The following is an 11,624-nucleotide window of genomic DNA, read 5'->3' as shown; positions in this document are numbered from 1 at the left end:
CAACTTTAAAATGTTACACATCTTTCTGACATTATTCGTTTAACACAACTTTTAAATCTGATTCGTACTTTTAGAGATATTAAACATTGTTCAGACCTTGGTAAAGAGGCCTTCTTCAGATGTTAACAATAGGCGCGTTCACACCAAGTACTTTTCCCACAGTAGTTCATGAGAACTTTAGTTCATGAGAGTTCTTTTAGTTCTGATGAACTAAAGCATATCGCGTTCACACCAAAATGAGTTCCTGGGGGTGGATTAGGCAAATGAGCCGCTGACGTCACTTATTCTTCTTCTGCTTTGGGTTTAGTGGCAGGCCGCAAACAACTTCACGGCGAGTACAGTAGGTGGCGGTATGCACCTTAAAGTTGCAATTCGCCAAAAAACCGAGAGAAGAAGAAGAAAAGCTTCCGCTTCCGCTGTATGCTTCTGTTTACCTTCCGACCTCAGACACGGTATGGAGTTGACGTTTTGGTGCTCGTGTTATACAGCTTCGTAACTGAGTTATTTAAGCCAATAACTCAGCCACAAATAAAAATACAGATCGACCATTCAAATGCAATAGAAATGCTGAGTCGGAGGCGAAGGCGGTTAAGAAGCCTTAACAAAAGGATTGGACCACGAAAAGCACACGCTATGGACATGTTTCGATAGCTGAGGATGATGACCGTTATCACGCCCAAAGAACAGCAATGGTACGTTCATTAACCTGTTCCACTCTGAGCCTGTTTTTCAGGTCTCAGGCTCGAAAATGACATTCCCAGAACAAATGACCATATCTTCCCTTCTAAAAGGGTTAAATTAATAATCTTTGTTCTCAAAGTAATGATAAACCTGTGAGTTGGATGTAGAAGTGTCAGAATCAATATAAATGATTGATAATTTTTTATTATTTTTGATTGATGATTTTTTATTTTAAAGAAAATTCAGATTTTACATAGTAAAAAACTGTAAATTATAGTGTCCGTCCAAAAATAATTTTTTACAGATAGTGAAAACTACCCTTGGATGATGGGTTAGTAGACTAAAAGCTTTAGGAATCCAAAGTACAACATATAATAAGTACCCTGTATCAAGATTGATGCAAAACAAGTGAAATTTGACCTTTTTAGAGAGATTTAGCCAAAAACTGGGCCATCTGGGGTCATTTGGGTGGATTTGACCTATCTCTGGCCCCCCTTGCTCGATTTGGTTGGTTGACATACCCTTGTGACCGTTAGAGCCAATAGAATCGAAGGGGGAGGCTCCCACCCAGACACGTTGTAAAGAAAAAATGTGGTTGCTTTGCGTGTGGAAAACGAAACCAAACTGGAGGAATGTCTCCTTCTGGAGTTTGGAAACTAAAACGCAGTTGTATTGCTTATGGATTATCAGAAATAATTTCAAAGAAGGCACAGACACATAGGATGAACCTATGGATTAACTGCAGCATCGTTTTTTTATCGTTTTAATGCCATTGAAGACCACTTTTGACCAAGGTAAGCCATATTTACGTGTTTAGCTTCTTAGCTCCACATGTGATGATGTACGCTTTCGTTTAGAGCGTCGCGAATGTTTATCACTGAGTGTTGAGGAGGGCACCGGTAGATTCAGTGTCTCCAGGACACCAAAAAAGAGTGGTTGGTTGTGCATCTAGGATAAGTAATAAGGGAGTTAGAGTGAGTTTAGTTGCCTTAGTATGTTACGTTTTTTTCGCTTGAGGCTAATTCAGAGGCTGAGTGCTAGCAATGTGGGTTTTTTTTGAAAAAAAAAATTAAAAAGATCAGTTAGCTGAGTTTCTTCCCGTTACATGGATATAACACATTCATAGTTTTATTCAATATTAAGATTCCTTAGACGTTGTTTCCTGCAAATGACGCGTTTATCCGCCCGGTACCGGGGGGAAGGTGTGAAACAGGTTAAATCACATTAATACTATCTAATGCAGGATGTATGGAGTTATGTAGGGCTAATTTGTGTCTTTGTATGTATTCCAGATATGCGAATACTACGGAACGCGTCGTGTCCCGCGCTCTCTCTGGGTGAACAATAGAACCTCGGCCTGGTGTACACCAATGTGCAGTGGATCAAAGTGGATCTTTTCAACTCCTCTGTATTCGACTGGAAGCAACCATTGGGGAGACGCAACCTAAACAAATCGCCACGGGGCAAGACACGCGCACAGCCCTTGAGGCATCTGAACAGCATGGAAATTGTAAATTGACAATAAAGCTGATCTTTTGTACTGTGCATTTGGTTCTCTCTTTTATTTACCACAGTCAACAGACACAATTACAATAGTGCAGACACATCTTAGTGCAAAGATGAAATGTCAGTATCAAAACAGTACTCATACTGTATATTTGGATATTAATATGAGTATATTATGTTAAATGTGTGTTAAAGACAATGGGATGAGGTTGAAAGCTCTTTAAAAAGCTTTTGTATACCATCTTTACTGTGATAAATACATACATGTTAAGCATACACATCTGAAGAACTACGTTACACACACACACACACAGGTTAGTCTGTGTACCGCTGCACTGCTGCTGGTTTAAACAAAGACAGTCATGATGCTAGTGCCATGCATGTAGGTTCTCTTTTATTTATCAGAAGCAGATCAATAAGTGTCAGTAGTATCAAAACAATATAATAACAGTGGCAATATATATATATATATATATATAATAATAATAGGTAGGCTCAGCAGCAGACACACCTTAGTGCAAAATTAGGTGTCAGTATTAATAACAGTGGCATATATATATAATCACAATAATACAAAATGAACTGTCCCAGGTGTAGGCAATTTGGGGTGAAGTGTCTTGCCCAGGGACACAACGACATCCTGACTGCAGTGGGGTTTGAACCTGTGCTCCCCTGATCCGAACACCAACGCACCAGACCACTGCACCACACGCCTCCCAACAAGTCAATGTACAGTTTATCAACGACAAGTTTTTCTTAATTTTTGTATTGAAGGCCTGTTGGATTTAATCAGCTCGCTTAGCACTGCCAGAAGCCCAGCCTGAAAGGTATTTTGTTGCTCCACCTCGATTCCTGGGCCTTGTGTGAATGCAGCAGCCGTTCGTCGTGCATCTCCTTGGCACGCAGGTCCTCATTCTCCTTGCTGACCATGGCACGGCGGTCCATCGCCATGATGGTGTCAAGGAAGCTGTCATCGCGTGCCCACTTTCCTAAGGTGAAATATGCAAGATACAAGATCAGTTTAATCGCAACAACAAGACAACACCTTTGATTTGACTATTAACATTTTAAATGGTGAAGGCACTAGCAATTGGGGGATGGAGGGCTCTCAGGACATGATAGGGAGGCGTGTGGCGCAGTGGATAAGTGCATTGGTGTTCGGATCAGGGGAGCACAGGTTCAAACCCCACTGCAGTCAGCATGTCGTGCTCCTGTGGGGATTGCCCACAGTATTGAGTAGGTAAGCTTTGGATAAAAGCGTCTAACAAGTGACATGTAATGATTCAAAAAGCTTTTGAATATTGAATAACAAACCAATGTGGTTTACTTGTTATCCACAGTTTAGCTGCTAAATGTTTTTTAGCAACGCACCTAGTGATAGGTTATATTGCACCTTTATATTTATTATAATATTATAATTTAGTCTAAGATAGTGTATTGTTTTGTTATAGATGTAGATATAAGGTGCGTTCACACCGGAGTACTTTGGTGTACTTTTCCCACAATAGTTCATCAGAACTACGATATATTTGCGTTCACACCAAAAAGCCCCAGGAACTAAAGTAGCTCAACTTAGTTCTTCAGACCCGCTTTTCAGGCCCTGCTAGTGAGCAGGGCCTGTTGTGGGAGAAAGTAGTTCGTACGTCTGATTGGCTGTGCGGAATGCAAACCACGCCCGTTTGACTCTGATTTTTTTGTTGTAAGCGGCCATTGTATTTCCTCGCTTCGCAGCACACCCGAAGAGATTCCTTTTGTGAAAGCAGTTATTATAGCAACACTAAATAAATCAATTGGAGCGGTGGAGTGATGAGGCTGTGTCTGCACTTCTGGCGATTTACTCGGAGGACGCGAAGCGCCACATTCAGAAGCTTCTACTGAATGCAGTTTCTGTGGCTCTGCAAAGTTAGCAGACCTGGCAAAGTCATGTCGGGACGACTACCAAGGTAAAATAAAATACATGCACTGCACTGTTTTAATCTGCACAATACTGGTCTTAGATGTACTTTTATTTGCTCAGTAGATCGAACTAGCCATGCTAGAACTTGCTAACGTTAGGTCCAAGCTGGCTAATGAAGTAAGAAGATATGATTCTACACTGTATTGAAGTAAACATGTATTGTTTGAACTGTTTTATGTAATCACAACGGTTTGGGTAATTATATATAGAATAGGAATGTTATTCTCACTTTCAAACTCACTGACTTAGAGATTCTGTGTTTCACACACCAACATTGATCCTTATCACCACTAAGAGCCAGATGCTGTTTCTAAGTCGTTAAAGACATCGTAAAATAAGAAAAGATCCCCTGGAAAAGGTAGGGAGGGGAGATCGGGACGGAGATAACATTGACTTTTGACCTAGTGTGGTTTGGGGTCTCACTCTGTTCGAAACTCTGATTGACCTCGGCCAGAAGCGAATCCAGCCAATCAGGACACTTGGAGGAGGTGGTCAGTTTAAACAGCTCCTCCCCAGGGCTTCTCTGATTCGCTTGGGAGAAAAGTGGGAAGGAAGAATCGACAAATCTCCGCCCCAAAGACAGATAGAAATACTGACGTTTGTGTGTGTAAAATTGCTTTTGGGTTTGGTGAGTTTGTTGGTCCTGATATCTGTGTCCGCATCGAATCACAAACTTGAAGTCCAATTTCTTCTCGTTTGATGAGTTTGTCTGGTCCCGATGCATTTATCCGCATCGCATCACAAATCTAAAAGTCCGGGGTACTCGAGTACTCTGTATAACTTGTATATGTGTTTGGTTTCCTACTAGAAGTAAACTCAGATAATTTGTTATAACTTTGATTCCGGTGTTTTCAATTCCTTTCTTAATTTAATAGAGATCCAGCCTCATCCAACGAACGGCGCGTAGCAGAGGTATTCTACTCCTACAAGTGGTGACTCCCGACGTTTGTGAGCTGATCTCTAGAAAGGAACACCGACAGCCAGGGGACAGAATCCAGTCCAGGGGGAGGACAAAGAGACACTGTTGACAACTGCAAGCGCGCTATAACACAAAAGGTGAGCAGACACCTGTTTTGAATATCAAAAATCTGTGATTGATTATACTAAAACTTTAGAGTTGTCAGCAGCGTTCTCAGTGTTTTTAGTCACGGTGGGAAATACAATACATATTCTAGTTAAATTAGATTATTAGTGCTTAGAGAAGGGTATTCAGTCCTGGATCTAGAGCAAAAATAGTGTTTGAGTGTGGCGGGTAGATCCCAGCCCTTCACTCACTAAATACGAAGGCTGCAAGGCTAGAAAAAGAGGGTTAAATTCCCCGCAGATCATGATAAGATTGATTAATGCGGTTACCTTGCAAGCGCTTTAATTAAAGACTACTTAGGTGTCAAAATAGGGTTAAATTCCCCGTAGGTCAATATAACATTGATGAATACGGTTACCTTACAGTGCTTTCATTAAAGACTGTAAGGCTGTAAAAGAAGGGTTACATTCCCCGCAGATCATGATAAGATTGATTAATGCGGTTACCTTTCGTGGTGCTTTAAATGTATAAAAATGTCTGTAATTGTAATATGGTGGGTGATAGAGGAGGAGAGAGACGCGACCTCCAACTAATTATTTGGAACGACCGTATCTCGTCACAAAACTGTTGTGGGGATAATCAGGCTCATTAAACGTGACGATAAAGAGATTTTGTTGACTGAGTTTTTAACTCTTGACCTGAAGTCGCAATCACCGTGAGGAGATTGTAGAAGCCTACTTCTGGAAGTCACGCTATCTGTTGAAATAAACATCGCACAATAAAAATTTGCCTGAATGTGATATGATAAGGTATGAGAAGCTCTGTGTGATTTTTTAAAGTCAAATCTGTGTAATACTTGAGAGACAGAGAGCAACTAGAAGGTGGTATAATGTCTGAGACCCTACCTCCACCCTAAGGAGATAAGGGCTCACAAATGCCACTTATGAGTATCCCATCTAATACTCCTAAAGGAAAACACATTGTTAGACCTGTTATTCAGGGATAAGGAATGTTGGAAATAGTAATGGAAGATATTGAAAATCTTAAACTGGATCAACCAACCATGTTAGTGAACCCTGCTAATATGGAGCTAATACATGTAGAAAGACTAGCAGCAGCTCTGGCAAAGACAATAGGTCCTAGCATGCAAGCACAGAGCGGTAATATGATAAGGGCTATTAAACTGACCCTTTTTGGAAATGGGATTTTCCGTTACATAACGGAAGACTCGATTCAGGCCTTAAAGAACGCTTTACAAACAAGTCAGGGAGTGTTAAATGTGTTGCTATGTTGCTCAAAAGGGAACTTACACTTTTGGGAAGAGATCTCCCTTTCTTTGTCCTGAGGTGCTGCTGACTCAAAGCAGCATACAGGGTCAAAGACAGGCGTGACCTCTGGAGAGGAAGAAAATCTAAATCTGAACAGACCACAGAGCCCATTAAAAGGTTTTATGGCCTCTACACTGAGAGGAAGATCTGGAGATTGTAAGGAACTCTCCCTGAATATCCACCCCCACACCATTGAGGGGAAGAGTGTTCCTTTCACCAATAAACAAATCATCTCTTAACCAAGTCAGATTTCAAAATAGCCATACCTCAAGTTGTTAAGAAAAGAGGGAGATTCAAAAAGTTATAGATAATTGCCCAGTATATTAAATAAATACAAACAGACACGTATCAATATAAGTCAGATAATGTAGACGAGGTCAATCATGGAAGAAGGCTGACATTTAATGCCTGATATATAAGTAATAGTAATAATAAATATATAGCTGATATTAAATAACTGATGTATAAGGCTCGATATTTCTGTAAATGAGAACACCGTTAACGGCGTTCTATTTCAGTAAAAGGGGGAAAAGGATAGGATATACATCAGACAATATGTATGTGAGATTATTACGTTTTTAGGAGAAATTTATCAATTTAAAATACTAGTTATGGTATTTTTTGTTTTGTTTTATTTGTTGCTTTTAAGAGAAATTGATACATTTAAAATAATCTAGCTTTGGTTATTTTTTGTTTTGTTAGTTTGTTCCTTTTTTGTTTTATTTTTATTTTTGTTCTATTTTTGATTTTGATTTTGATTTTGATTTTTGATTTTTATTTTTTGAGATGATTTCAAAACCATATTTCCAGCAACTTAAGGGCTTGGTATGAGACTTCTCCACACAGGCTGCTGACGTTAAAAGGGGGGACCCGAGAAACACAAGGCCAACACAGCAGATTACGTCTGGTTGGAGGGGACCTCCCATGCCGTCCGCTCAGATGGAAAGGGAGACAACTGGTACCACTGGAGCCAGTGTGCGGTCGGGAAAAACACCTGCGAGGACCCTGGACGACATCAGAACAGATCTGGCTCTCGTCAAGGCAGTCGACCCAGGAGGCGCCATCAGCAGACCGGAGGAGGAGGATCGGGAGGACATCTCTCCAGCATCGACCCGGAAGCCGCCATCAGCGGGCCGGGGGAGGACAATCAGGCCACATCTCTCTAGCAGGCACCCCAGAAGCCGCCGTCAGCGGGCTGGGGGGACGAAGATATGGCAAACCAAGACGGCACAGGGAACTCCATTTCCCGCTGAAACAGGTTGATATAGCCGGTGTGGAACTTTGTCTGAACAATCCATTTTTTTTTGAGGAACTTTCAACTTTATTTTTATATCCCATAATGTAAGGGATTTGTATTTTTTATTCTACAGAACTATGTGTTACCAAAAGAGGGAAAAGTATGATAATGTCTTTTCTGATTTCTGTGGCTACTTTTATTGCCATTTTGGTGACATGTGGTTGTTGTTGTGTGCCTTGTATCTGCTCATTGTGTGTTAGACTCATCAGTTCCACCATTGAGGGAAGAGTAAAGATGACTCAGCTGACAAGGACTTTGCTTTTTAGACATATTTTATTCTCCCTCCACTGTCATAATAAGTTGTTGTTGTGGACTGTTCCTAAAGGTTTAAAGTGCTCTATATCCCAACTTCTGATGGGTTTATATAAATGTTGGGACAGACACAGTAAGAAGAAAATTGACAGTGGTAATGTTTCAAATGCTATATGTTGATCTCGTGAGGTGAGATCAAAAGAGGGATTGAAGTAAGAAGATATGATTCTACACTGTATTGAAGTAAACATGTATTGTTTGAACTGTTTTATGTAATCACAACGGTTTGGGTAATTATATATAGAATAGGAATGTTATTCTCACTTTCAAACTCACTGACTTAGAGATTCTGTGTTTCACACACCAACATTGATCCTTATCACCACTAAGAGCCAGATGCTGTTTCTAAGTCGTTAAAGACATCGTAAAATAAGAAAAGATCCCCTGGAAAAGGTAGGGAGGGGAGATCGGGACGGAGATAACATTGACTTTTGACCTAGTGTGGTTTGGGGTCTCACTCTGTTCGAAACTCTGATTGACCTCGGCCAGAAGCGAATCCAGCCAATCAGGACACTTGGAGGAGGTGGTCAGTTTAAACAGCTCCTCCCCAGGGCTTCTCTGATTCGCTTGGGAGAAAAGTGGGAAGGAAGAATCGACAAATCTCCGCCCCAAAGACAGATAGAAATACTGACGTTTGTGTGTGTAAAATTGCTTTTGGGTTTGGTGAGTTTGTTAGTCCTGATATCTGTGTCCGCATCGAATCACAAACTTGAAGTCCAATTTCTTCTCGTTTGATGAGTTTGTCTGGTCCCGATGCATTTATCCGCATCGCATCACAAATCTAAAAGTCCGGGGTACTCGAGTACTCTGTATAACTTGTATATGTGTTTGGTTTCCTACTAGAAGTAAACTCAGATAATTTGTTATAACTTTGATTCCGGTGTTTTCAATTCCTTTCTTAATTTAATAGAGATCCAGCCTCATCCAACGAACGGCGCGTAGCAGAGGTATTCTACTCCTACACTAATAACATCTAGCTAGCTAGCTATTCTCATCCATGCCCGCTATGAACACGTTTTGACTTGTGAATAAGTGTGCAATGTTCTGTAATTTGCTTCACTAACTCATGGCACTAATCGTGTGTTTCAGGCGAGGTGTTTCTCTCAGGATTAGAAACTAGTTTTCCCCTCCGGGATAAAACGATAATATAACGTTAGCAATTAGCATGCTAGCTGGACATAATGCTACCTCTGTGGCTAATGCATAGAGGTAAACAATAGATTGTAGTTGCTATAATTTCAAGTAATTTGCAACATTCATTCTACATGTTAATGGTAAAAGCTTAAACAGTTGATTACCTGCATGCCACAAAGACTGATGTTCTAATATTTTTGCACATTGAAGTAGAAATGTAATTGAAATTCTATTTACTGCCTAAACATTGTTCCTTGTATTATCCTAAATAGTTTGACCTTGTTTCCTCAGAAGGCTTCTCAGACTACATGGAGGATCCCTCAGAGAAACACAGTTTCCACGTTCAGTTCCTCCCCGCTGAGAGTAGGCAGCTCCACACCCTGTGCCCGGTCAGCGGACACCATCAGGACTACCATCCTGACCGCTGCTGCCATACTGCAGCAAACAGGAGGGAACGGAGGTGAAAACACACTTTATACATTTAGATATGTGGAGCACAAAGAAAAGCATTGCTAAAAAACATTTAGCAGCTAAACTGTGGATAACAAGTAAACCACATTGGTTTGTTATTCAATATTCAAAAGCTTTTTGAATCATTACATGTCACTTGTTAGACGCTTTTATCCAAAGCTTACATACTCAATACTGTGGGCAATCCCCACAGGAGCACTTTGGGGTGAAGTGTCTCAGGGACACAACGACATGCTGACTGCAGTGGGGTTTGAACCTGTGCTCCCCTGATCCGAACACCAATGCACTTATCCACTGCGCAACACGCCTCCCTATCATGTCCTGAGAGCCCTCCATCCCCCAATTGCTAGTGCCTTCACCATTTAAAATGTTAATAGTCAAATCAAAGGTGTTCCCCGTGTTCCTCCTGTTGTGTGCCTGCAGAGACAGATTTGGACAATGTTGTCTCGTTGTTGCGATTAAACTGATCTTGTATCTTGCATATTTCACCTTAGGAAAGTGGGCACGCGATGACAGCTTCCTTGACACCATCATGGCGATGGACCGCCGTGCCATGGTCAGCAAGGAGAATGAGGACCTGCGTGCCAAGGAGATGCACGACGAACGGCTGCTGCATTCACACAAGGCCCAGGAATCGAGGTGGAGCAACAAAATACCTTTCAGGCTGGGCTTCTGGCAGTGCTAAGCGAGCTGATTAAATCCAACAGGCCTTCAATACAAAAATTAAGAAAAACTTGTCGTTGATAAACTGTACATTGACTTGTTGGGAGGCGTGTGGTGCAGTGGTCTGGTGCGTTGGTGTTCGGATCAGGGGAGCACAGGTTCAAACCCCACTGTAGTCAGGATGTCGTTGTGTCCCTGGGCAAGACACTTCACCCCAAATTGCCTACACCTGTGACAATTAATTTTGTATTATTGTGATTATATATATATGCCACGGTTATTAATACTGACACCTAACTTTGCACTAAGGCTGCTGAGCCTACCTATTGTTATTATATATATATATATATATATATATATTAGGGCTGTCAGTCGATTAAAATATTTAATCGCGATTAATCGCATGATTGTCCATAGTTAATCGCGATTAATCGCAAATTAATCGCACATTTTTTATCTGTTCTAAATGTACCTTAGAGGGATATCTTTCAAGTTTTTAATACTCTTATCAACATATGAGTGGACAAATATGCTTTATATGTTTGTTTATTATCATTTGAACAATGACAAATATTCTCATGAATATTAAACACAACAACCTCTGAACATTACAAATATTCGCTTCAATTCAACCTGGAACCTCTCTCATACAATAATACTGTGTGTGTGTGTGTGTGGTGTGTGTGTGTGTGTGTGTGAGTGTGTGTGTGTGTGTGTGTGTGTGTGTGTGTGTGTGTGTGTGTGTGTGTGTGTGTGTGTGTGTGTGTGTGTGTGTGTGTGTGTGTGTGTGTGTGTGTGTGTGTGTGTGTGTGTGTGTGTGTGTGTGTGTGTGTGTGTGGAGACACTGTGATGGATTGTTGGAGCTATGTGCAGCTCAAGGCATATATGCTCCAACGGGAGCTGCCTGGATGCTGCAATCATGTTGCGCGTACTATCCGCGCTGAGTGTGCTGACTTTTCGTACAATGTCCCACTGTCTGGCTACCTGCATAAAGTCAAGTGCTCGGCGCAGTTGTCGGCGAAATGTCATTGAAACAGCTCCTTATATCAGTTAGCGCAGCTAGCTAGCACCAGATGCTAACAACAACAACACGTAAGGTGTGCCTCGCTCGCGCGAGTCGCGCCACACATACACACTCCCTCCCGGTCCTCCCGATGGCCAGTCCGGGCCTGCCAGTGAGCGTGGAAGTGTGGTCTGCCACAAGCGGGCGGTAGGAGCGGGGCTGTCAGCATCAGCTTGTCGATGGTATTT

This window comes from Trematomus bernacchii, unplaced genomic scaffold (genome assembly GCF_902827165.1).
Source record: "Trematomus bernacchii unplaced genomic scaffold, fTreBer1.1, whole genome shotgun sequence".
In the NCBI taxonomy this organism is placed as follows: domain Eukaryota; kingdom Metazoa; phylum Chordata; class Actinopteri; order Perciformes; family Nototheniidae; genus Trematomus; species Trematomus bernacchii.
The sequence above is the reverse complement of the archived record's forward strand: the minus strand, read 5'-3'. Positions refer to the sequence as shown.